Raw genomic sequence first — 27,756 nt, 5'->3', positions numbered from 1 at the left:
ACATGAATAAACAGAAAAGAATCCAGGAACAGATACACATGGATGGTAATTTATTTTCATAAGGGCACTAAGGTAATACAATATGAAAAGATAGTCATTTTAACAAATACTGCTACAAAAATTTGATTTTCGTATGGAGGATAATGAACCTCAACCCAATTCTCTCACCAAACACAAAAACAAACTCAAAATGGATCGCAGACTAAATGTAAAAGTTATAATAGTATTTTAGTAGAAAACATAGGAGAAAATATTCACGACTTTGCGTAAGCAAAGATTTTTTAGGACAGAAAAAGCATGACCACAGAAGAAAAAAACAATACCTTGGACTTCAAAAAAATTAAAAAATGCCTGCTATACAAAGATGTTAAGAAACTGAAAAGGAAATACATAGACTAGAAACATGTTTGTAATATAAGTGTCTGACAAAGTTCTGGTATCCAGTCTGTATAAGGAACTCTTACAAATGAATAATAAAAACTAAATGACCTAATTTTTATTTTATTTATTTATTTATGTATTTATGTATTTATTTATCTATTTATTTATTTATTTATTTATTTATTTATTTATTTATTTATTTATTTTGAGGAAGACTAGCCCTGAGCTAACATCTGCCAATCCTCCTCTTTTTGCTGAGGAAGACCACCCCTGAGCTAACATCCATGCCCATCTTCCTCTGCCCTATATGTGGGATGCCTATCACAGCATGGTGTGCCAAGTGGTGCCATGTCCGCACCTGGGATTTGAACCAGAGAACCGTGGGCCTGCCAAGCTGAAACATGTGCACTTAACTGCTGTGCCACGGGGCCAGCCTCTAATTTTTAAAACTGGCAAAAGATTTGAATAGATTATTCGAACAACAAATGGCCAAAGGGACATGAGAACATGCTCAATATCATTAGAGTCATCAGAGAAGTAAAATCAAAACGAATGGCTAAAATTTTAAAGGCTGCAATATCAAATTTTGGTGAACATGTGGAGGAAATAAAAGTTTCCTATGTTGCTGAGAGAAGTGCAAAACGATACAACTACTTTGGAAAATAGTTTGGCAGTTTCTTATAAACATAAACTTATCATATGACCCAGCAATTCAACTTTTAGGAGTTCAGAACAATGGCCCAATACTACTAGCAACTTAAATGTCCATTTAACAGGTAAATGGAAAAACAGATTTTGGTATATCTAAGCAATGAAATATTACGTAAAATAAAAACAAAGAAAATCTTGTGACATAAAACAATGTGGGTGAATCTCGCAAACACTGTATTGAACAAAAGAAGCAAACACAAAGAATATGTGCTGAATCATTCCATTCATAGGACTTTCTACATCAGGCAAAACTGACATAATCAGAAGTTGCCTGGAGATGAGTAGAGGTGGGCATGACTGTAGGGAGACATGAATAAATTTTTGCAAAGAAAAGAATCTATATCTTAATTGCACCAATGCTTATATACATTTGTCAGAACACACCAACCAGTATACTTAAAGTGGGTGCATTTTATTGTATGTAGATCATCCCCCAATAAAGCTAATTTAAAGATAAATGAAGAGGAGCAAAGAGGGAGGACTTGTTCTACCAAATGGTAAAACATTTGTTTATCTGCAGTGTTGCTGCGAATATTGAATTGTCTAGCAGCATTATTTCCTGGACCTTTTGCATTCGTTATATTTTCAGGGCTTCCCTATCAAGTGAATAATCCAAATCACCCAATGTTCAGACTATAACATTAACACAGTCTTCTCTCACTATACTATTGACTCCACTGTGAAGTAATACCCTGCAGCATACTTGATGGTTTGCTGACATTTTAATTTTCAGTTAGACATTTATAAAATGCCCAAAGGGTTAAGCACAGGTTTGGAAAAATCTTATATATTTAGTCTGGAACCCAAAAGCTCATTCTAGATTCACCTTTTCCCCATCAGCAATAATATTTTTGGAGTACATTTTATGTTTGTTCAAAACTCTTCAATCTATAAAACCTAGACAGTATATTGTTGTATTTCAAACTTGATTTCACATACTGCCAATATTCTGCATGGTCTTCAGTCATAGTTGAGATATATAACATTTATGATAAAAGGATGAACTAAAACAATAAATATATTAATCAGTTTCCTAGTTATCAGACCTACTTCCACAGTGCCACAGTCACAGACTTCACTGCCCTCCACTCTGCGGTTGCCACACGTGGATTGTGCAGATGCTTGCATTTGTGGCTTATTCTGAAGACATCTAGCACCCATTTTTGAAACGAAATTTTCAAAGTCACTCAAACTGCAACTGCTAAAAGTCTTCACACCACTGTATTGACTAAAGATGAATACATATAACGTCATTGTCAGTATACTGCTGAAAACACAATTCTGTATTACATAAATTAATTTCAAAACGCTAAATTTAATAGGTAATGATAAATGTTCATAACAAGTATTTAGAGGCCAAAATCATTCTTGAGGAGGTTATGTAATTTCATTCACTGGAATACATGTCCTTATTAAAACAAAACTATATACAACCCAATAGCAAAGAACAACCGAATTTGAAAATGGGTGAAGGACTTGAATAGACACTTCTCCAAAGAAGACATTCAAATGGCCAACAGGTATATGAAAAGGTGCTCAATATCACTAACCATCAGGGAATTACAAAGCAAAACCATAATAAGATATCACCTCACACCTGTTAAGATGCTATTACAAAGAAAGATAGCAAGTGTTGGAGAGGATGTGGAGAAATTGGAATCCTGGTACACTGTTAGTGGGAATGTATATTCACAGTGGGTATAGCCACTGTGAAAAACTGTAGGGAGGTTCTTCAAAAAATTAAAAATAGAACTACCATATGATCCAGCAAACCCACTTCTGGGTATATGTCAAAAATAATTGAAATCAGGATCTTGAAGAGATACCTGCACTCCTATGTTCACAGCAGCATTATTCACAATAGCAAAGGTATGGAAGCAACCTAAATGCCCATTGACAGATGAACGGATAAAGAAAATGGGATACCTAGATGCAATGGAATATTATTCAACCTTAAAAAAGGAAGGAAATCCTGCCATATGCAATGACATCCATGAACTTTAAGGACATTATGCTAAGTGAAATAAGCCAGTCACAGAAGGATAAATACTGCATGAGCTCACTTACATGAGATATCTAAAATGGTCAAACTCATACATGCAGACAGTAGAATAGTAGTTGTTAGGGGCTAGAAGGAGGGGGAAATGGGGTCTAAATGGCATTCAATGGGTATAAGTATTCACTTATGCAAGATGAATAAATTCTAGATATCTGCTGTACAACATAGTGTCTATAGTTAACAATACTATATTGTGTATTTTAAAATTTAAGGGGATTCCTGTTAAGTATTCCTACCACAATAAAAAAAATCAAGAATAGATTAATTTTATTTTTGTACGCATTACAAATTAAATCCAGTTAAGAGAAATTTTTGAGCTTTTGGGTGTGACTTATGAAAATTCTTGTATATGGAGGAAAAAATGGTTAATATATGTATGACACCTCTGCCTAAGTTAAATAAAACTGAAATGATGGCATGGAGAAAACCCTGTATCCATTTATATAAATTCCCAGATGTATATCAAGAACTCTTCAAACTTCTCTTCTTCTTCCTCTGTCTCTCCCCTGACCATTATAAAATTAAGAATCAAGCTCTTTGAAAGTTTGAATCTCTTCTATTTCAATATTTTTTCAATGTTTATTCACAGGTTTGTAGCACATTTATAATGCGACAGATAATGAATTAAATTGCAAGTTGCTTGAGGTGGGAACTTTGTCATCTTTATTGTTGGTATCACTTTTTACCAGCACAATTCTTAGCAAAAGTAGAATCAACTGTCTATCGATTCTTCCTACAACAAACTTTAATAACAACAAACTTTTATTAAACAGACTATACTGTGCTTAGTCCTGAAATTTCTTAAAGATCTCAGAGAAATTGTGTACTAATCAAAATTTTAGATAATTATGTCCATATTCCCACTAATGAAGATAACTTCAAGGAATATATGCGTAGGCTGAATCATTCTCAATATGTAGTAAGAATCTGTAAAGCAAGGAGGAAAATGACATTTATTGAGCACTTATTATTAGCCAGACATTTTGTATACTGGATTATTTAATCCTCACCACAAACCAGGGAGGTTGGTATTGTCATCAACATTTTATACTAATTGAGCTCAAGTTTGGAGAAGCTAAAAATCTCACCAAAATCAGACAGTTCATAAACTAGCATGATTAGTATTCATATACAATTGTTTAAGACTTCAAATTCAGTTACTTTTACTCAAAAATTCATCTTTGAACATTACATAATTCAATAAAATAGTAATATTTTACTACTTACCAGAAATTTTGTGATCTTACCACCAAAACTGAAAGGTGAAGAAAAATTTAACTAAAAAATTGTATAATATTTTGGCTCTTGGAACTATTTATAGTCAATTATATATAATTCCTACCCAGTCACCTTTTTGCTGCCCCATAATGGCGGTTCTTAAGAACATGTATTCCCAAAGTTTATTTGTAATCAATTATCTGGAATTTTTTTTCATTATTTGGTTGAGATATTGCACTCTGAATTCTAATGCTATGTTAGCTTTGTTCCCAAATTATTTTATAAAAGCTTATTGAAACTATAATATAACTAACCTAAGTTCTGAGTTCAAAGAACAGAGAAATTAATTTATGGAAGGAAATGATGGAAAAGAAAGTAGTTTGCTAAAGTTGAGGTTAGCACTTGACAGCGTTTTGAAAAAAGAAAAGTTTAAATTTTATATTATCTCATTTTCTTTTCAAGGTCTTTATCTCTTCTACTTTTTTTCCCCCTAAATTACATGTTCTCACTGCTCTTGTCTATCCCTACCCCACTATTTTAACACCCTTCTGAGTCTTCCCTACTCCTCAAATAATAAGACACACCAGCACAATGATAAATAATTTACATACATCTTAATTACTTGAATCCTAACAACAACTGTATCAAAGTAGCTCTCATCATCCACATTTTTCAGAGGAGAAAACTAAGGGTTAGAAAAATTAGCAAACAAGTGAAATATTCCAAAGCCCATGTTCCCCTCAATGGATTCATACTCCAAAATGGTACCCCCTTCCCCAATCAAACTTCCATAGCTTAATGAAATTGCTTTTAGCAAGGAATCAAGAGGAAGCAATATGAGAAAAATAATTCAATTTCTTTAAACTGATAAATCCATGCTCCTTCTAAATGTTTTTGCCTTTTTGCAAAATGATGAAACCAGATAGGTGAGCAAACCTTGACTCTGAGTTTTCCCTAGGTTCCTACATTCGTAGCGATTGTCATTTTGTATGCCTCTTTCCTCTCTCCACTTCTGAAGTCGTTTGTGTGCACAGACTGTCCTGAAAGTGAGGGTTTAAGACAAGAGCTACCCATTTTCACAAAGGAGATATAAATTAAATCATCAAACTAATATACAAGCATGTGCCGCATACCGACACTTTGATCAATGATGGGCCAACAGGGGTTCCATAAAATTAGTACCATATAGCTTAAGTGTATAGTAGGCTATACCATCTAGACTTGTTCAAGTATACTCTATGATGTTCACACAACAACAAAATGGCTTAATGACACTTTTCTCAGAATTTATCCCCATTGTTAAGCAACATATGACTGTACTAGAAGGACCACTGAAGTGTAAGAATGAAGTTTGTACAAATACATACTAATGTCCTCTTGCTACTTTGTTTAAGTTAATTCCAATATATTAACTGTCTTCTATATGAATTCAGTATGCAATAGAGAAAATAACAAAACTCTGAGTTAGATAGACCTGTTGACTTGTACCAACCTTGTGACTTGAGGCTTTAGGCAAAGTCATCAATCTCTAAGTCTCAGTTTTCACATCCTCAAAATAGAGGTAACACCTATGTACTTCATAGGATTCTTGTGAGGATTAAATATTATTAAAGTAAAGTGCCTAATTTAATTCTCTGGCTTATGGTAAGTGCCCCCAAATCATTGGTTATATTACTGACATCAGCTGAAGTTTGGCCACTAAGTAACTGTATATCCAATGTAGACTCATTTAGGCTATCTGTGCTCCAGGGACTTTTTAAAAATAAAAACCATTAAATGAAGATAATAATATTTTATTTACTTATTGTCATTCCTTCTTTGAAAATTACATAAAACAATGTATGAGATGTACTGTGGAAATGCAATATATATATATATATATATATATATACATATATGGAATATGCAATATATATATATATATGGAATTGTTAGATTTTGTAAAAATTAAGATAATACTTGCCCTACACACATCACAAGAGTTTTCTAAGGAGCTGGAGAACATGTACGAAAGCAATTTAAATATTATAAAGCACCATACAAATCTAAAAGTTTATTAGCACAGATTCTAAAGTCAGAATGCCTGGGTTCAAAATTCAGATCTGCTACAAACTAGCTATCTGACCATGGATAATTAATCCTTTTTACAACTCAGTTCCTCATCTCTAAAAATGGGAATAGTAAGACCTGCCCTATAGAGATGTTGTGAAAATCAAATGAGTTAATATATGTTAATTTTTTGGGATCATCTCTAGCACATAGTAAATTCAACATAAATATTTGTTATTCTTACTATCATTAATACTAGACTTTGGGTGACTTGCACATAATATCATAGCATACTCGAGAAAACTTGGACAAATGAAGAATAGGTCCAAAATAGTAATACTCATTTTGTTTATATAGCTATATAAATTATATACTGGATTTAATAAACATATTATTGTAATATATATTTAATTTATTATATATTAAATTTAATTAAAATTATATAAAACTTTATACATGTATAAAATATTGTTTTTATATAATCCATTTAGAGCTAATTAATAATATAATATGTGTAGTATATATAAATATATATGTTTGAGTTTGAGCTATTTCTAAAATGTAAGCGTTAACCCTTGGACAGTGCTTAAGAGTAACGATAAAAAGAGCATGGTTTCAAAAATTAATGGCTTATTTTCACTTGTAGCTTTTGATTTTTCTTCGGTTATGAATAGGTCATACTTAGCACAGGCCCTTTTCACAAATAAAAGACCTATAGAATATTAACAACATCTGCTGTAGTCCTTGTCTGATATATACTATTTGGGGTACATTGACAAACTTAGAAATCACTGTAACTAATCTATCACATACTTATGGGATTTTATAGTTTAGAAAATACTTTCCCATTTTGTTTTCACGTTTCATTCTTACATCACTCTGTGAAATAAGAGAATTGACATAATCATTCTCATTCTAAAGATGAAAAAAATAAATCCAAGCAAGGTGGGGTAATTTCTCCAAAGTCAACCAAATACGTATTTGATATGAGTCTCCAAGTAGGACTTCTTATTCTTTGGATGATAGTTTTTCTACAATATTAAACTACTCTAAAAGCAAAACCAAAAATTCTGTCTAAAAACAAAGGCCACTTGTTTTGGCCTATTGATATATTTTTAAAGATCCTTACTAAGTGGTTTCATAAAATACACAGCCTAAGGAGAATTCCTTCGGTAATATAACTTGCATAGCGGACTTTTTAGCATTGACTGTTCTTTTTTCATTTTTTTAGAAGTAAATTAATTTTTTTCAAAATAACATCATAAGATGACTTATCTCCTATAAAACACATAACTGGCACGTAATCAGGAAATGAACTAAACAAATATTCAAGATATTAAATAAATAGTTTACATTTGTAAAAACCAATGCTATCTGAATCATTGTAAAAGTTACTTAAATTTGGTCTTCCTGATCTCTTACTTGGACTCAGTAGCCTCCTACTGATCTCTCCTAACTCCAAACTTCATCTTCGAAAGTCACTATATCCTTCTTTCAGAACAGGAAAACCCATCATGTAACACCCCTATTTTTTTATTTAATTATTTTATTGAGGTCATATTGGCTTATAACATTGTGAATTTTCAGGTGTACATTATTATATATCGGTTTCTATACAGACTGCATCGTGCCCACCATCAGTAGTGTAGTTTTTATCCATCACCATACATATGTGCCCTTTAACCTCTTTTATCCTCCCCTGTAACCCCCTCCCCTCTGATAACCACTAACTGTTCTCTTTGTCCATTTGTTTATTTATCTTCCACATATGAGTGAAATTACATGGTGTTTGGCTTTCTCCTTCTGGCTTATTTCGCTTAGCATAATACCTTCAAGGTCCATCCACATTGTTGCAAATGGCATGATTGTGTCTTTTTTATGGCTAAGTAGTATTCCATTGTATATGTATATACCCCATCTTCTTTATCCATTCATCCATTGATGGGCACTTGCGTTGCTTGCATATCTTGGCTATTGTGAATAATGCTGCAAGAACATGGGGATGCATAAATCTCTTTGAATTGTTGATTTAATGTTATTTGGATAAATACTTAGTAGTGGGATGGCTGGATGATATGGTATTCATATTTTATTTATTTGAGAAATCTCCATACTGTTTTCCATAGTGACTGCACCAGTTTGCATTTCCAATAGCAATGTATGAGAGTTCCCTTTTCTCTACATCCTCTCCAACATTTGTTATCTTTTTGTGTTCTTAGTTATAGCCATTCTGATGGGTGTAAGGTGATGATATCACATTGTAGTTTTGATTTGTATTTCCCTAATAATTAGAGATGTTGAACATCTTTTCATGTGCCTATTGGCCATCATTATATCTTCTTTGGAAAAATGTCTGTTCATATCCTTTACTCATTTTTTCATCAGGTCGTTTTTTTCTTTATTGTTGAGTTGAGTGAGTTCTTTATATATTTTGGGAATCAACATTGTGTTGGATATATGATTTGCAAATATTTTCTTCCAGTTGGTGGGTTGTCTTTTCATTTTGTTCATGGTTTCCTTTGCCTGTGGAACTCTTTAGTCTGACGTAGTCTCATTTGTTTATTTTTTCTTTTGTTTCCGTTGCCTGAGTAGACATGGTATTTGAAAAGATATTGCTAACACCAATGTCAAAAAGCATATTGTCTGCATTTTCTTCTAGGAGTTTTATGATTTCAGGTCTTACATTCAAGTCTTTAATCCAATTTGAGTTAATTTTTATGTTCTAAGATAATGGTCTACTTTCATTCTTTTGCACATGGCCGTCCAGTTTTCCCAAAATCTATTATTGAAGAGACTTTCCATTTTCCGTTGTATGTTATTGACTCCTTTGTCAAAGATTAGCTCACCACAGATGCGTGGTTTTATTTCTGGGCTCTTGATTCTGTTCCACTTATCTCTGTCTGTTTTTGTGCCAGTCTCATGTTGTTTTGATTACTATAGCTTTGCAGTATATTCTTAAGTCAGAGACTGTGATGCCTCCAGCTATCTTCTTTTTTCTCAGGATTCCTTTGGCTATTCAGAGTCTTTTGTTGCTGCATATAAATTTTAGGAATTTTTGTTCTATTTCCGTGAAGAACGTCATTGGCATTCTGATTGTGATTGCATTGAATCTGTAGATTGCTGTAAGTAATATGGACATTTTAACTATGTTTATTCTTCCATCTATGAGCATGGGATATCTTTCAATTTCTTTATGTCTTCTTCAACATCTTTCAAGAATGTCTTACAGTCTTCAGTGTAGAGGTCTTTCACCTCCCTGGTTAAATTTATTCCCATATATTTTATTCCTTTTGTTGTGATTGTAAATGGGATCAAGGCAAGCCTCCATAAATTTAAGAAGATTAAAATCATATAAAGCATCTTTTGCAAACACAATAGTATGAAACTAGAAATCAACTGCAATAAGAAAACCTGGGAAAGGCACAAATACATGGAGATTAAACAACATGCGACTGAAAAAACATTGAGTCAATGAAGAAATAAAGGATAAATCAAAACTTGCCCCCAAATGAAAACACAACATACCAACTGTTATGGGATGCGGCAAAAGTGGCATTGAGAGAAATTTCTAGCAACACAGGCCTGCCTCAACAAACAAGGAAAATCTCAAATGAATAATCTTAAACTGTACCTAACATAACTAGAAAAAGAAGAACAAGAAAAACCCCAAGTCAGCAGAAGGAGGAAAGTAATGAAAATTAGAGCAGAGATAAATGAAATAGAGACTAAAAAAAACAATAGAAAGGATCAATGAAACTAAGAGCTGGTTCTTTGAGAAGATAAACAAAATGGACAAACTCTCAGCCAGACTCACCAAGAAAAGATGAGAGAATATGCAAATAAAATTAAAAATAAAAGGGGAGAAATGATAATGGATACCACAGAAATACAAATGATTATAAGAGAATACTATGAAAAACTATATGCCAACAAATTGGATAACCTAGAAGAAATGGATAAATTTTTAGACTCATACAAGCTCCCAAAACTGAATCAAGAAGAAATAGACTCTGAATAGACTAAACGAGAGAAACAGCAGTCAAAAACTTTCCAAACCACACACAGAAACACACACACACCCCGGTCTCATTCCACATTCCCTGAATCAAATCGCCCTCCCATTAAAAGCAACAACTACCAACCTCTTCAAATCCCTTCTAAGATAAAGTATACGAGTCTACCTCTCATACTGTTGGGTGTAATTTAAGATTAATTATTTGAGATCTTCCTTGTTTGTTGAGGTAGGCCTGTATTACAGTAAATTTCCCTCTTAGCATCACTTTTGCTGCATCCCTTAAGAGTTAAGATGTTGTGTTTTCATTTTTATTTGTATCCAGGTATTTTATGTCTCCTTTGATTACGTCATTGATCTGATGGTTGTTCAGTAGCATGTTGTTTAGTCTCCACATAGTTGTGACTTTCCCAGCTTTTTTCGTGTAGTTGATTTCTAGTTTCACAGCCTTGTGGCTGGAAAAGATTCTTGACATGATTTCCATCTTCTTAAATTTATTGAGGTTTGTTTGCCTTGTTTTCCAATATATGGTCTATCTTTGAGAATGTTCCACAGGCACTGGAGAAGAATGTGTATTCTGTTGTTTTGGGATGGAATGTTCTATATACATCAATTAACACCATCTTGTCTAGTGTTTCATTTAAGGCCACTGTTTCTTTGTTGACTTTCTGTCCGGATGATCTGTCCGTTGATGTAAGTGGGGTGTTGAGGTCCCCTATCATTATTGTCTTGCTGTCAATTTCTTCTTTTAGGTCTGTTAATAGTTGCTTTATATACTTTGGTGCTCCTGTGTTAGGTGCATATATATTAATAAGTTTTACAGTCTCTTGCGGAATGTCCCTCTTATCACTATATACTGCTCCTCTTTCTCTCATTATCTTTTTTATATTGAAGTCTGCTTTGTCTGATATAAGTATGTCTATACCATACACTTCATTTTTTAAAATCTTAGTTCTCTTTGCTCCTTCACCTGAAGAATTTCTAGATTTCTATCTTCTAGGTCACTTACTCTCTGCTCTATAAGGTCTGCTCTACTTTTTATGCATTCTAAATTATTTTTTATCTCATTAATTGTGTTCTTTGTATTCAGAATTTATGTGTACTTTTTTTTAAGGGCTTCAATCTCTGGTGAAATATTCCTTCTGTTCAGTAATTTTATTCCTGAGATCATTGAACTGTCTGCATTTGCTTGTAACTCGTTGAGTTTCTTAAAGACAACTATTTTGAATTCTCTGTCATTTAGAGTGTAGTTTTCTGTGACTTCAGGTTTGGTTCTTGGGGACTTGTAATTTTCCTTCTGTTCTGCAGTGTTACTATTGTTCTTCATGGTGTTTGATGAATTGATCCTCTGATGGCACATTGTTGGTAGTATCTGGTTGCAGATTGCACCTGCCACTACTGCAAGGTGAGGCAGCAGTTGTGTTTTCCGTTTCTGCCCCATCTGCTCCTGTGTGCTGATTGGGCTGCTCTGCATTTGTGCAAGCTGACTGAAGCTGCTCAGTGAGTTGCACTCGTGCAGATGAGGCCACTGCACTCAGCAATCAGGTCACACTTGTATGTGCAGAGTGCCTTAACAGGGGCCAGCCATTGTGTTTCACAGGTGAGTGGGTTGCAATCTTGCAGGCAGGGCTGCTGTGCTCATCAGGCAGGTCATGCTTATGCAGGCATGGCAACTTCATATAGGCCAGGTGCTGTGCTCAGCAAGTGGGTTCCATGGGCTGCTGCACTTTGGCAAGTGGGGTGTCTTTGCAAGGTCCAGCACTGTGCTTGGCAGGCAGAGCACCTTCGCAGCGACTGAGCCACCACCCCTGGTGGGGAGTATTCTCACTGTACCACTACAGCATAGTGGGCACTCTCATGGACTGGGCTACCACTTTGAAAGCATTTGCACACTGGACAAGCTGTTCTTGCCTCCACTCACAGTCATGCTGGCCACTGTGTGAGGATCTGCATCCTGGATCACTGCCACTGGGTAAGGGGAGGTCCACTCCCTTATTCTACTGCTTTATGGGGGTCCAGTACACCCACCTTCAGATGTATAGCTGCATGGGTTTCTCAGGTATCCTGTTGTGTTGTGTAGGGAATCCTCTGTTGATTAATAGATGTCAGTTTAGATGTAACTTAGAGGAAAAAGACAAAGGGAACAACACATCCCATGAAGCTTACATCACTTGTTGGCCTTGACTGCTTTTAATGGTATACCTCCTTCCACATTCTTCTTACACTTAAAATCTCATGTTTCCATTACTTAATTTCTATTACTTAATCCATTTATAGCTAATTTGCCCCATAAGTAAATGCCAAATTTTTGCACCTTACATATATAAAACAAAATAAACATAACCAATAAATAAATAAATAAATAAATAAATAAATAAATATATCTCACATTTTTTAAACTTACATAGCTTCTAGATTCATTATACAGATGACCCCTGAAGACTGACATTTCTTTGGGTCATTGTATGATATTCCCAAACTGATTCCCAGCGTCTGGGTGAAAATAACTGAAAATGCCTCCACAGTTATTTCCTTGGGATACTAACATTAACAACAACAACAAAAAATTAAAATGAAAGACAATTCATTGAAGCATGTTAAAAAATAGTTTTCTAATTCTGACCATTTTTATTGTTTCATCAAATACTTAAGAATAGGGAAATATAATTCTTTGGACAGATGAGAAGCTGTAGCTCTTCTTATCAAATTAAATTGATATAAGCATATCGAATCTATGCTAAGCTTTGCCATGATTTAACAACTGAACGTCTAACATAATACTTAAGTAACTACCATAACTATGTAAAAGGGCTGTTTTTGCATTTACATTAGATTTTTGGCTACATGGACCATAATCTTCAACTTACCTAATTTCTTACAACAGCTCTCATATTCATTTAGGACAGTCCAAATGATACTCTGCCTCCCAGCTCACAAAGTGGCTACATAACCAAATTACTCAGTTTAAGTATGCTGCCTGCTTCCTGCCAGGATGGGGCACTGATAATTCATAATATGCAATGATATCATGATTTCTCAGATTATTACCAAATCTGACATAGGATAAGGTGCAGAAGGAGGCCAAGTTGCGAGAAAGATCAAGGCACTTCATTACTATAATGACAAACTATGATAAAGATTTTGGGGTCAACTGGCTTCTATGACAGAAGTAGAGAATGTAGGTTATGAAAAATATATAGGGAAAGCTGTGAATGAGCACCTGAGAATGCAAATATGCAATCAGAAAGCCTCTGTAACAGCACTGTAGTAACTCCTCATCTTCTGTAGTTGTTGGACTGACACGGCTGATGATCAATCTCCTGGCTTAGTTATGAGGACTACAGGATTGCAGCACCAAGCTAATCCTCAATTCTACCAGATTTGTTAGGGAAGGAGTTAGAATCTGAAACTTGGGATGGGAACAATTGGTGTGACATGCACAAATATCCCTGGACTTCCTTCGCCAGCAGAGGAAGCTTCTCTCTAAATAATGAGAGAACTCCTACATTTAAAAAAACATTTTTAATGACAATACCCAAGAGATTTGTCTCACCACCCCTCATTGCCTCCAGGTCCATATTAAGAACTAAATCACAACAGGAGTGATGTCACCAAAATGGCAACATACGTTGTTCTCAACTTCACTCCTCCTCACAAGAAGAACTAAAAGTTATTCATGGAGTAAACACCACTGAGAAAATCCTAGAGCACAGAGGAGAGGCTGAAGCACCCCCTGCACCAACAGAGACCAAGACAGACAGTATCAGAAGGGCAAGAGGAGTAGCTACGCACTGAATGCACTGCCCCTCACCAAGGCTGGCACAGCACCACACTGAGAGATCTCCCTAGGGCCTGTGGTTCTTCAAGTGGGGAAAGAAAGCCCAGGGTGGACATACAGCTTCCCCAGGATTGTCAGTCACTTCTTGAGAGTTCCAACTCCACTCTTGCCTCATGGGGAGCACAGAGGATGCTGGGGGGCTTGATCGCTGGGATACAATTGTGATGGAGAAGTGTGGAGGAGCATGCAACAACTAGTGTTTCGATCTTGGCAGACCAGGTTCCCACATGCAATACCCAAGTTGTAGTCCTAATCAGCAGCTTTGGTCATCTGCAGAGCCAAGATAGTGCAGCAGTCTGACCAGAACCCTTGATGGGGTGTATGCATGCCTGATTTAGGTCCTCAAATAAAAAGTCTTGCCAGAACTGGGAGGCTGGTCTGTCCCACACCCCTAGGGGAAATGAGTCATAGCCCTGCCCAATGCCAAGGCCCCACCTGAACAGAAGACTGGCTGAAACAACTGGGAGCTGCATAACCCAGCAAGGCTTGAGCAGAGAATAAGGCAGGCAGAGCTGATTTCCAGAGCAAAGCTAGCGGCATTGTTTGGCAAGGGAACTTGAGGTGTGGGTCAGCTTAAGTCAAGACCACAAACAAAGAGCTTTGCTGGGCTTTTAGTCAGTTCTGCCTAGGCAAGGGAGCTAATTCATAGCCCCACCCATTGCTAAATATAGCTCCCAGCTCTGCCCACCAAAAACCTTAACCACAAACACCTGAGAGTCTTCTTGGAGCCTGCCCTCCCACTCTGCCCAGGAAGGGGAGATAATTCCTAGCCCCATCCACATCTGAGTATAGGTCTCAGCCCTGCCTGAACAGAAAGCCTGGCTGGAATACTTGGAAGCTGTATAGCCCAGCAATGCTGAAGCTAAGAGTATGGCAGGCAGAGCTGACCATCCACAGAGCAGAGCCAGCAGCATGTTCAGCCAGGGAACTTGGGGTACAGATCAGCTTGAGTCAAGATCACAAAGATCCAAGCTGCTTCTGCTGCTCCACCTGGGCAGGGAAACTAATTCATAGCCCCTTCCATTGCTGAATATAGCCTTCAGCCAGCCTGACCAGGGAACCTAAGCAGAGTACACAAGAAGCTGCATAGCCACCCGCGTACAGTGGCACTTGAACAAAGAGCACAGCCCATGGCTTTCCCTATTTTCAGAGCAAAACCAGTAGCCCCATCTGGCCAAGGAATTCAGCACATAGTCTTGCCTGATTCAGGCCCCAAAACAATGAGCCATGCAGGCCTTGGGGCCCATTGTGTTGCCCTGACAGTGCAGAGAAGCTAATTCATAGTCCACCTGCTGCTGAGTAGAGTACCCTATCCTGACAATCTAGGAAGCCTGACCAGTGAATGCAGGCAACCATGGAGCATTCTTACAGCCTCGGTTGGACAGGGAACGAAGCCAGCAGTCCTGTGCAACTGTTATCATCCAGTGGCACCCCCACTCCCGACTTCAGAGCTTGGTCAGTGGCCTCACTCAAAAATAGGCACTGATACTAAGCCCTACCTGCCTGAGGACATTATCAGTGGACGTGTCCAGAAACCCAAACTGAGCTGACTGGTGAAGAACTATCTCTGCCAAAGCAAACCTGTAAAATCTGGAAGAGAAGACCACTTACTCAATTTCACAGATATCCACGTAAGGAATCAAGGATCACAAAAATATCAGGTCAATGTAACACAACCAAAGGAAACTAATAAAGCTGCAATAACTAACCCTAAAGAAATGGAGATCTATCTACTTCTGTCAGACAAATAACTCACAATAATCTTTTTTTTTATTGAGTTAATGATAGGTTACAATCTTGTGAAATTTCAGTTGTACATTAATGTTTGTCAGTCGTGTTGTAGGTGCACCACTTCACCTTTTGTGCCCACCCCCCACCCCATCTTTCCCCTGGTATCCACTAAACTGTTCTTAGTCCACATTTTTAAATTCCTCATATGAGTGGAGTCATACACAGATTGTCCTTCTCTAGCTGGCTTATTTCACTTAACATACTTCCCTCAAGGTCCATCCGTGTTATTGCAAATGGAATGATTTTGTTCTGTTTTGCAGCTGAGTAGTATTCCATTGTGTATATGTACCACATCTTCTTTATCCACTCATCTTTGATGGGCACTTAGGTTGCTTCCATGTCTTGGCTATTGTAAATAATGCTGCAATGAACATTGGGGTACATAGGACTTTTGGGATTGCTGACTTCAAGCTCTTTGGATAAATACCCAATAGTGGGATGGCTGGATTGTATGGTAGTTCTATTTTTAATTTTTTCAGGAATCTCCATATTGTTTTCCATACTGGCTGCATCAGTTTGCATTTCCACCAGCAATGTATGAGGGTTCCTTTTTCTCCACAACCTCTCCAACATTTGTTACTATTAGTTTTAGATATTTTTGTCATTCTAATGGGTGTAAGGTGATATCTTAGTGTAGTTTTGATTTGCATTTCCCTGATAATCAGCGATGATAAGCATCTTTTCGTGTGCCTATTGGCCATCCATATATCTTCTTTGGAGAAATGTCTGTTCATGTCTCCAGCCCATTTTTTGATCAGGTTGTTTGATTTTTTGTTGTTGAGTTGTGACAGTTCTTTATATATTATGGATATTAAGCCTTTGTCAGATATATGACTTGCAAATATTTTTTCCCAGTTAGTGGGTTTTTTTTTGTTTCAATCCTGTTTTTATTTTCCTTGAAGAAGCTCTTTATTCTGATGAAGTTCCATTTGTTTATTCTTTCTCTTGTTTCCCTTCTCTGAGAAGGCATGGTGTCCGAAAAGATCCTTTTAATACTGATGTCAAAGAGTGTACTGCCTACGTTTTCTTCTAGAAGCCTTATGGTTTCAGGTCTCACCTTTAGGTCTTTGATCCATTTTGAGTTTATTTTGGTAAATGGTGAAAAAGAATGGTCAATTTTCATTCTTTCACATGTGGCTTTCCAGTTTTCCCAGCACCATTTGTTGAAAAGACTTTCTTTTCTCCATTGTATGCCCTCAGCTCCTTTGTCAAAGATAAGCTGTCTATAGATGTGTTGTTTTATTTCTGGGCTTTCAATTCTGTTCCATTGATCTGTGCACCTGTTTTTGTACCAGTACCATGCTGTTTTGATTACTGTAGCTTTGTAGTATGTTTTGAAGTCAGGGATTGTGATGCCTCCCGTTTTGTTCTTTTTTCTCAGGATTGCTTTAGAAATTCGGGGTCGTTTGTCGCCCCATATGAATTTTAGGATTCTTTGTTCTAATTCTGCAAAGAATGACATTCGGATTCTGATTGGGATAGCATTGAATCTGTAGATTGCTTTAGGTAGAACAGATATTTTAACTATGTTTATTCTTCCAATCCATGTACATGGAATGTCTTTCCATCTCCTTAAGTCGTCATCCAATTCTCTCAGAAAGGCCTTGTAATTTTCATTATATAGGTCCTTCACTTCCTTAGCTAAATTTACCCCAAGGTATTTTATTCTTTTTGTTGCAATTGTGAATGGTATTGTGTTCTTGAGTTCTTTTTCTGTTAGTTCGTTATTGGAGTATAGAAATGCTACTGATTTATGCAAATTGATTTTGTACCCTGCAACTTTGCTGTAGTTGTGGATTACTTCTAAGAGTTTTCCAATGGATTCTTTGGGGTTTTCTATATATAAGATCATGTGGTCTGTAAACAGCGAGAGTTTCACTTCTTCCCTCCCTATTTGGATTCCTTTTATTCCTTTTTCTTGCCTGACTGCTCTGGCCAGGACCTCCAGTACTATGTTGAATAAGAGTAGTGATAGAGGGCATTCTTGTCTCCTTCCTGTTTTGCAGGGGATGGTGTTCAGTTTTTGCCCATTTCATTGAATATGATGTTGGCTATGGGTTTGTCATATATGGCCTTTATTATGTTGAGGTAGTTTCCTTCTATGCCCATTTTGTTCAGAGTTTTTATCATAAATGGCTGCTGCATCTTGTCAAATGCCTTCTCTGCATCTAGTGAGATGATCATGTGGTTTTTATTCCTCAGTTTGTTGATGTGGTGTATCACGTTGATTGATTTGCAGATGTTGAACCATCCCTGCATCCCTGGAATGAAACCCACTGAATCATGATGTATGATCTTTTTAATGTCTTCTTGTATTCGATTTGCTAGAATTTTGTTGAGGATTTTTACATCGATGTTCATCAGTGATATTGGCCTGTAATTTTCTTTTTTTGTGTTGTCCTTGTCTGGTTTTGGTATCAGGATAATGTTCGTTTTTTAGAAGGAGTTAGGAAGCCTCCCCTCCTCTTCAATTGTTTGGAAGAGTTTGAGAAGGATAGGTATTAAGTCTTCTTTCAATGTTTGGTAGATTTCACCAGGGAAGCCATCTGGTCCTGGAATTTTCTTTTTTGGGAGGTTTTTAATTGCTGTTTCGATCTCCTTACTGGTGATTGGTCTCTTCAAATTTTCTATATTTTCTTGGTCCAGTTTTGGAAGGTTGTATGTTTCCAACAATTTATCCATTTCTTCTAGATTATCCAATTTGTTGGCGTATAGCTTTTCATAGTATTCTCTTATCTTTTGTATTTCTGAGGTGTCTGTTGTAATCTCTCCTCTTTCATTTCTGATTTTATTTATTTGAGCCTTCTCTCTTCTTTTCTTGGTGAGTCTAGCTAAGGGTTTGTCAATTTTATCTTTTCGAAGAACCAGTTCTTGGTTCCATTAATTTTTTCTATTGCTTTTTTAGTCTCTATTTCATTTATTTCTGCTCTGATTTTCATTATTTCCTTCCTTCGGCTGATTTTGGGCTTTGTTTGTTGTTCTTTTTCCAGTACCTTTAGGTGCACTGTTAGATTGTCTATTTGTGATTTTTCTTCTTTGTTGAGGTAGGCCTGAATTGCTATAAACTTCCCTCATAGAAGTGCTTTTGCTATATTCCTGAGATTCTGGCATGGCGTGTTTTCATTTTCATTTATCTCCAGGAATTTTTTGATTTCTTCTTTGATTTCTTCATTGACCCAATCATTGTTCAGTAGAATTTTGTTCAATCTCCACATTTTTGTGGCTTTTCTGGTTTTCTTACTGTAGTTGATTTCCAATTTTATACCTTTGCGGTCAGAAAATATGTATGGTATTATTTCGATCTTCTTAAATTTATTGAGACTTGTTTTGTGCCCTAATATGTGACCAATCCTGGAGAATGTTCCATGGGCATTTGAAAAGAATGTGTATTCTGTGGTTTTTGGATGGAATATTCTGTATATATCTACTAAGTCCATCTGGTCTAATGTGTCCTTTAAGGTGAGTGTTTCTTTATTGATCTTCTGTTTGGATGATCTATCCATTAGTGTAAGTGGAGTGTTAAAGTCCCCTACTATTATTGTGTTACTGTCAATTTCTCCTCTTATGTCTGTTAATAATTGCTTTATATATTTAGGTGCTCCTATGTTGGGTGTGTAGATATTTACAAGTGTTATATTTTCTTGTTGGATTGTTCCCTTTATCATTATATAGTGCCCGTCTGTGTCTCTTATTACAGTTTTTGATTTAAAGTCTATTTTGTCTGATATAAGTATTGCTCCCCAGCTTTCTTTTCTTTGCCATTTGCATGGAATATCTTTTTCCATCCTTTCACTTTCAGTTTGTGTGTCTGTAGGTCTGAAGTGTGTCTCTTGCATGCAGCATATACATGGATCTTGGTTTTTTATCCAGTTGGCCACCCTATGGCATTTGATTGGAGCATTTAGTCCATTGACATTTAAAGTAGCTATTCATAAATATGTATTTATTGCCATTTTGTCACTTTGTCTTTTTTTGGGGTGTTTTAGTAGTTCTTCTCAGTTTCTTTCTTTTTCTCTTGCTCTCTTTCTTTCACTTGTGGTTTGATGGCTATCTTTAGTAATATGTTTTATTTCTTTTGTCTTACTTTTTTTCCTGCTTGTTATAGGTTTTTGGTTTGTGGTTCCCATGAGGATCCTATTTAATATTCTATGCATATAACAGTCTATATTGAGTAGACAGACTCTTTAGCTTGACATCTTTCTAAAAGCTCTACTTTTTCACTCCCCTCCTCCCATATTATATGTTTTTCGCATCATATATAGTCTTTTGTTTAGTGTGTGTATATGCATTACCCTCTTATCATTGAAATAGGTAATTTTAATGCATTTGTCTTTCAACCTTCATATTATCTTCACAGGTAGTTGATCTGCTGCCTTTACCTTACAAGTGATTTTACTGACTGTTTTTTGCTTGTTGTTTTTTTGATAATTTTTTTCTTTTATCTCTATTTGTGCTCATTGCTTTCCCACTTAAATAAGTCCCTTCAGCATTTTTTGTAGAACTGGTTACTTCGTGATAAACTCCTTTAAATTTTTCTTGTCAGGGAAGCTCTTTATCTCTCCTTCCATTCTGAATGATAGCCTTGATGGATAGAGTATTCTTGGCTGAAGGTTTTTTCCTTTTAGCAGTTCAAATATGTCCTGCCATTCTTGTCTCACCTGTAGGGTCTCAACTCAGAAGTCCGCTGACAGCCTGAGGGGCTTCCCTTTATATGTCACTTGTGGCCTTTCTCTTGCTGCTTTTAGAATTCTCTCTTTGTCTTTAATTTTAGACATTTTGATTATAATATGTCTTGTTGTGGCCCTCTTTGGGCTTCTTTTGTTTTGGAGCTCTCTGTGCTTCCTGAACTTGGATGTCTGTTTCCTTCCTCAAGTGAGGAAAATTTTCCTCTATTATCTCTACAAATAAATTTTCTGCCCCTTTGTCTCTCTCTTCTCCTTCTTGGACACCTATAATCCGAATGTTAGCATGCTTGATATTGTCCCAGATTTCCCTTAGACTCTGCTTATTCATCTCTTTTTTCTCTTTTCTGTTCTGCTTGGGTGATTTCCTCTAGTCTTTCGTCTAGCTCGCTGATCTGTTCTTCTGCCTCCTCTACTCTGCTATTGAGTCCCTCTAGTGAGTTTCTCATTTCCAGTATTGTATTCTTCATTTCTGATTGGTTCTGTTTTATATCTTCCAGTTCTTTGCTGATGTGCTCACTGTGTTCATCCATTCTTCTCTGCATATCTGTGAGCATCCTCATTATATTTTGTTTGAATTCTTTGTCAAGGAGGTCACTAGTTTCTGTTTCACTTAGTTCTTTTTCTGGGGTTTTGTAGTGTTCCCTTGCTTGGAAAGCATTCCTTTGACTCCTAATTATGCCTCTTTCTCTGTGCTATTTTCTTTGTACTAGGTGAGTCAGCTATGTCTCCTGATCTTGGAGAAGTGGCCTTATGTATGAGATGCCTTATGAGGCCCAGCAGTGTGCTTGCCTCTCATCACCAGACCATAAGAACCAGGAGTGACCCCTTTGTGGGCTACTTGTGTTCTTCTGCTGTGGCAGGGTTGCTCCCACTGCAGGTACCCAGGGAGTCTGATCTTTCCTTCCCTGGCCAGCTATTTGTAAATCCGGTTTGGAGGGGCCTCAGCACTGCTGGCTACACAGTCTATTAGTACACTCTTATTGCAATTGTCCTCTTAATTGGGTTGGTACCCAGTGTAGCTGGTTGCTAGGCTCAGGGGCTTACAGTTGTGATAGGCCTGAGGCCAACAAGGCTCTTGTCAGTTCTCTTAGGAGTGCAGCTGAGTGGGGCTAGCCCTTGGCATGGAGGCACTCAGTTGTTTCAGGCTTTGGAAGGTGGGGCTGATCCTTTTTATGGCTATTTGTGAAGCACAAGTCTTCTGCTGCTGATAAGCCTCATCCCCCACTGGACCACATACACTGTCAACACAGTCCTGGTCCGTGCACACTTCTCAACACCCTGGAGCGTACCCCAATGCCACACTTCAGAGGCCCCCACCTCTGCCCCAATGCCCCCCACAGTTCACCTGGTCCTCACACAAGCCCTGCCCCACAAAGGCAGACACCCTTGCCTGCCTGTAGAGGATAAAGGCACTCAGTCAATGCAGGCTGAAAAGTAGCCTGAGGGCTTGCTGTTAGGTGGGGCCTGTCCCTAGGGCTGGTTGCATGCCCTGGCTGAACTGGATTAAATCTGTGCTCAAGTGGGTCTGGCAGGCCCCTGGGCTAACAGCCCAAGGGATACACCTCAATGGCCCCCACTGGTGTCCGTATCAGCACTCCTGGACCAGCTCAGAACAATGGCCCCCACCAATGTCTCAGTCTCCGGAGAGGATCCTCCTCTCACGAAGATGCCCCCAGAGCCCACTGGGTGAGTCTTGTTTCACCAGAGGACAGTCAGCCTTCTCTCCTGTGATTCTAGGTTGCTGCAATGAGTGAGTTTGTGCGTGGGCCCTGTAAGACCTGGATGTTTTTGGCTTTTGGCTGATAGCTTTTCTGGGGTGTCCTCGCTGCAGTTAATAGCCAGCAAAGCCAGACAGTAAGAACCCCCTCTCAGTTGGGCTGAGTCCAAAGGATGGTTATAGCAGTATTGACCCAGCTGCAGACCTCACTCCTCCAGGGAGGGCTCGTACCTTAGGGTGGCTCCTAGCTGGCCAGCTGAGAAGCTCTGCTGCTCCCAAAGGTGGCTTTTTTCCTCTCCTGCCACAGTTACTGCCTCTTCTGCTTTTGTCAGGACTGTCCCTTCTCGTGGGAGTTCTTTTTCTCCAGTTTTAAGTTTTCAATCCAGGGTTATTCTTCCCAAAATTGTTGTAACCTGGTTGTGTTCGTGGAAGGAGGCGAGTTCAACGTCTGCTCACAGCACCATCTTGACGAGATCCTCCTGCATACTGCTTTTCTAGAACATGAAGCCTTCTGGCAAAAGCCAGGTGTGGTCAGGTAAAGAAGCAGCAGCAGCACTTGTGGAAAAGACTGAGAATACAGTAAAGCTTACAGAACTGAACAAATTTCTTTAAATTTAGTGCAAGGCTTAGGAGGAAAGGGCTTAAGTGGCTCATTTTGAGAGGAGAATGATTAAGATACAGAATAATAATAAAAATAGACACGGGCTTACGGCAATAAATGTGGGTAATACGTGTGATAAAGCAAGAGACCAGTAGGTAAACTGAAGCTTAATAAGAGAGAATGCTAATTTGAGTAGCAAGAATTTTGTAATGGAAGGACTCTGGAGAATGAGCCGGCTTCAATTTATTATTAAAATGAGTTCAACTGAATAAAGATTTCTGCAACGGCAGTGCCAGAATAGTGAAAGCTTACAAGTAAAGAGCCACGGGAAAAACTGGTTAGCTCTTTAAAGCAAATACGTGACTCAATAACCATAAGAGAAATGGCAGAAGGTAGCAAAAAATAGATGAATAAACATGCTGCTTTCCTTGACACCAAAATAGACGACTCCATTAGTTATGTTCTGACCAATCCCAGGAATACATCCCCACAAGCAAAATACCTATCCTCATTTTGTCACTGAACTTTACTTTAGCCCCTATGCCAGAGTCGCTCAAAGCAAGCTATTTTATTTTTTGCAAATCCTGAAGCAACTTCACAAAACAAAAATCAAACATTACACTGACCTTTGGAGTACCACAGTCACACTCTTCCTTGGAGTCCACCAACTTATTTCCACAGAAGGGAACGCTATAGGCTTCATCTGGCTTCGGAATATTAAGAAGGCAGCTTCCTCCTTTATTTAAAGTTAACTTCTCAATGTCCTCTGCACTGCAACTGCTAAACTTTCTGGAACCTCTATAATAAACATTAATAAAAAGATCTTATTGTCATATGTATCAACAATGGAATACTACTCAGTCATAAAAAAGACAAAAATCATCCCATTCGCAACAACATGGGTGGACCTTGAGGGTATCATATTAAGTGAAAGAAGCCAAACAGAGAAAGACAAACACCACATGATTTCACTTGTATGTGGGAGATAAACACATGGACAAAGAGAACAGATTAGTGGTTATCAGAGGGGAAGGCGGTTGGGGGCTGGGCATAAGAGGTGAAAGGACACATTTGTATGGTGACTGACAAATAATAATGTATAACTGAAATTTCACAATGTTTTAACTATTATGACCTCAGTAAAAGAGAAAGAAAAAGACCTTATGTCATAGCAAATACTCATTTCAAAAATTTTAGGTCATGTCTTCAACCAAGTGAATATTTAAAATGGCAGAAAATAAGCTAATAAAAATAGAAAGATGAGAATTAATCTCTATTTCTAATAAATATAGACCATTATTTCAATTACTACATAATAATTCAGCATTTTGGTTACAATATATTTTACCTCCATGAAAATATCTTCCAAACACATCACTTACATTGAAAATCAAAATCATAAATCTCATCATCAGGAGAGACCTTAAAAATTATCTATCTAGTCCTATCCTGAATTAAGTTTTGCTTACCTTCCCTAGTAAAAGTTCTTCAAATATTTGAAGCTAGCTATAAGCTTCCCTAATCTTTTTTCACTCTGCACAGTAACATTCTTATGTTCCCTCACTGTCACTTACAGGGAGTCATGTGAAAATAGTGTGAATGGGCAATTCCAGTGAGGGTGCACTACAGTCATCCAGTAGTAGAACGCACAGGGGAGAACTTAAGCTTCAGTTTGAGGTTTAAATACCTTTTATGATAATTCCTAAGAATGACAGTTTATACTCTGAAGGCTAGATGGGCTTCTAGAAACTCTTCAACTGCAGCTATGTGAGATTTATATGTACACAATTACACATACAATCTTGATGTGTTCTACATGTTGTTGGGGGTTTTTAGTTATTCTTTTACTCAATAACTACAAAATATTTTCAGATAGTCCTATTGGCTATTTTTACTTTTTTTTTTTGCTGAAGAAGATTGGCCCTGAGCTAACATCTGTTGCCAATCTTCCTCTATTTTCTATGTGGGACACTGCCACAGCATGGCTTGATGAGCAGTGTGTAGGTCCACACCCCGAATCCAAACCCATGAACCCCAGGCTGCCGAAGTGGAGCATGCAAACTTAACCACTACACCACCAGGCTGGACCCTATTTTTACTTTTGAAGACTAGTGGGAAACACATCAATATATACAACAAGAATCTCTGAGAAATCCAAGTCACATTAAAATTTTATCAGGGGAATATGGGGTGCCCTGAAAGAATCTGTTTTCCATTGGTTTGAGTAATGCTACCAAAAGTAGCAGCAGGAGTGAAAACTGTTGCATTATAGCTATTGAGGAGGTCTCCCAATCTAAGCTGAGTCTTTTGCACCCCCATGGAACCTAAGAAACAGTTCCTTCGTGTGAGACTTTGCCCCCTGGGTATACGTGTTACACTCTTCTTTGCTAACTGGCCCAAGTCTCCAGGGAAGTAGACAGTTCTGGCTCTTGGCTCTTGTGAATGGAAAGCAGTCTGCCTGGAACATTTTAGTACTGTTAACTATTTGACAAAAAAGTCTTTGAATGGAGGAGGCTGAAGGATTTTAACAGATTAATCGGCAGAGAAAGAAAGGAGAAAGAACATGAATAATCAATTGTCTATAATAAAAAGCTAAACAAAGACAATATTTGAATTCATATGGAAAGAAAAGACTTACCACAAGGTTTTTGAACATAACAAAAACATTTATTTTCTGTATTCTTTTTCCTGCTAGTCTCTGTTTAAGAATATTTTGAGTAGGAGTTCTTCTGTGCAATATCATTCATTCAACAAATATTTGTCAAACATCTATTATGTACAAGGCATTCTCCTTTTTGCAAGGGATAAAACAGAAAAAAAAAAAAGCAGACAAAAATCCCCACGCCTGTGAAGGTGACATTCTAGTGAGTGGGACAGACTACAAACATAAGGAAGTAAATTTGATAGTATATGAGAAGATAAGAGCCATGGGGGGAAAAAGCTAAGCAGGTGAAGGGGATGACCTGTGCAAGGGATGGGGGGGCCAGTGCAATTTTTAAAAGAGCAGTCAGGACAGACACTTCATACAGCGAGACAACTGAATCAAAACTGGATATCTAGAGGGAGAACATTACAGGGAGAAGGAGGAGCAATTGCAAAAGCCCTAAGGCAGTAGCCTGCTCCACAAGTTCAGGGAACAATAAGGAAGCCAGTGGGTTGGAATGGAGTGAGCCAGTGAGGGAACGCATAAGGAAGAGCCACAGTCAGAGAAGGTGGGAATAGGCCATTGTAGGCCATTGTAAGAATCTGACTTTTTACTGTGAGTGAAATGGGGAGATTCTGACAGGGGGGATGAGACAGTGGAAAGTGTTGAGCAGGAGGAACATGATTTGACTTCCATTTTAATAGAATCACCATGCTTCCTATGTTAAGCAGGAAGACCACACAGAAGGCTCTTGCAGAAATCCATTCAAATGATGATGATGGATCAGCAGGGTATCAGCAGAAGCAGTAACAAGTGTTTGGATTATTTATATGTTTCAAAGGAACAGCCATTAAAATGAAGAATGTGGGGGAAAAAAGAGAGATGTCAAGGATGATTCCGAGGTTTTTGTCCTGAGCTACCAAAAGGAAGGTGTTACCATTAACTGACATGGGGGAGACTGTGGGTAGAGCAGGTTTTAGGAGGGACAATAGTAGTTTGAGTCTAATAGACATCAAGCGGAAATGTCAAACTAAAGTGTATAATAATAATTTGATAAACAAGAGACTTCCATTTAAAGAGAGGTTTGTAATTGTTTTTTATTTCCTATTATTGGTCTTTATTTGGTTAGTACAGTGTCTGCCACATAGTACACATTCAACAATGTTTTCTGTTAGAATATATTAATCAGCCAACAGCGAGGGCAGTTGTGCAGACATATGTATATTCCTACATTTGAGTCTTCAGTTTTAATCTACACAAAGTCCACCACTTCTAAACAGATTATTTTTAAAATAAGCTTGTTGTTTTGTAGACAGAACGCATTTTCTTATAGAAACAATGCTTTAAATGTTTGATTCTAAAGCAATCTACAAAAATAAAATCTATTTCACCCACAATGAAGTTGACTATAGTACTGAAGAGGATAACAAAATCATAATCACTTCTGGCGCTTTTTAGCAGATGGAGATAATAACAAACATCCCCAGGTTGGCCTTTAGCAATGCTTTCGAAGTTAAAATGAAAACATTCTTGCCCTAGTCATCCTTGGATGGCATGTACAGTTATAAGAAGGATAATCTTTCTCCTGAGACTTGGCTTGAATAGCAAGTAAAGTATTCCTACTCTTCTACCTATCACTTCTGGGCAATAGGATATTAATTTAAAGCATCTCCTCATCCCTTTTCTCACATCTAGGTGAGTTTCCCAAAACTGCTTCAAAAGGAGATAGATATGACTGAGAATAATGGAAATGGTCTACCAGGATATGATTTAAAAGAATAAACTATCATGTAGAATTTTCTTTATACCAGTAATCTAGAAATAACCAGAACACATTCCCACCATTAACATCCTAACCCCCACAGCCTAGAAATAGGAAGACCCAAGAGAAGACTCTAAGTGATGGCACTTAGATTTAAAAAGAAAAAAAAAAAAGCACTCTGATTTTGGAGACCTTTGGTGTAGGTGGCACTGAGGGGGAGTTAAGAAAGCCATTTCTCCAGAAAATTACCTGCCAGGAAGAGCACCCGACACTTCCAGGAATCCAAGT

The 27,756-nt window shown here is 37.4% G+C and overlaps 1 protein-coding gene across 1 annotated transcript in view; it reads right to left on the bottom strand.

The window, feature by feature from the left end:
• Positions 1–27,756, bottom strand: part of LOC111770875 (disintegrin and metalloproteinase domain-containing protein 18-like) — a 119,664-nt gene that overhangs the window by 35,916 nt on the left and 55,992 nt on the right. Inside the window, exons 9-10 of the mRNA XM_070252764.1 lie at positions 23,689–23,860; positions 2,143–2,320 (exon numbers count right to left, since the gene is read on the bottom strand). The gene's annotated coding sequence lies outside the window, so the exon portion shown is untranslated. The remainder of the gene's footprint in view (positions 1–2,142; positions 2,321–23,688; positions 23,861–27,756) is intronic.

This window comes from Equus caballus, chromosome 27, assembly GCF_041296265.1.
Source record: "Equus caballus isolate H_3958 breed thoroughbred chromosome 27, TB-T2T, whole genome shotgun sequence".
In the NCBI taxonomy this organism is placed as follows: Eukaryota; Metazoa; Chordata; class Mammalia; order Perissodactyla; family Equidae; genus Equus; species Equus caballus.
This window is presented reverse-complemented; position numbering and strand designations above follow the sequence as displayed.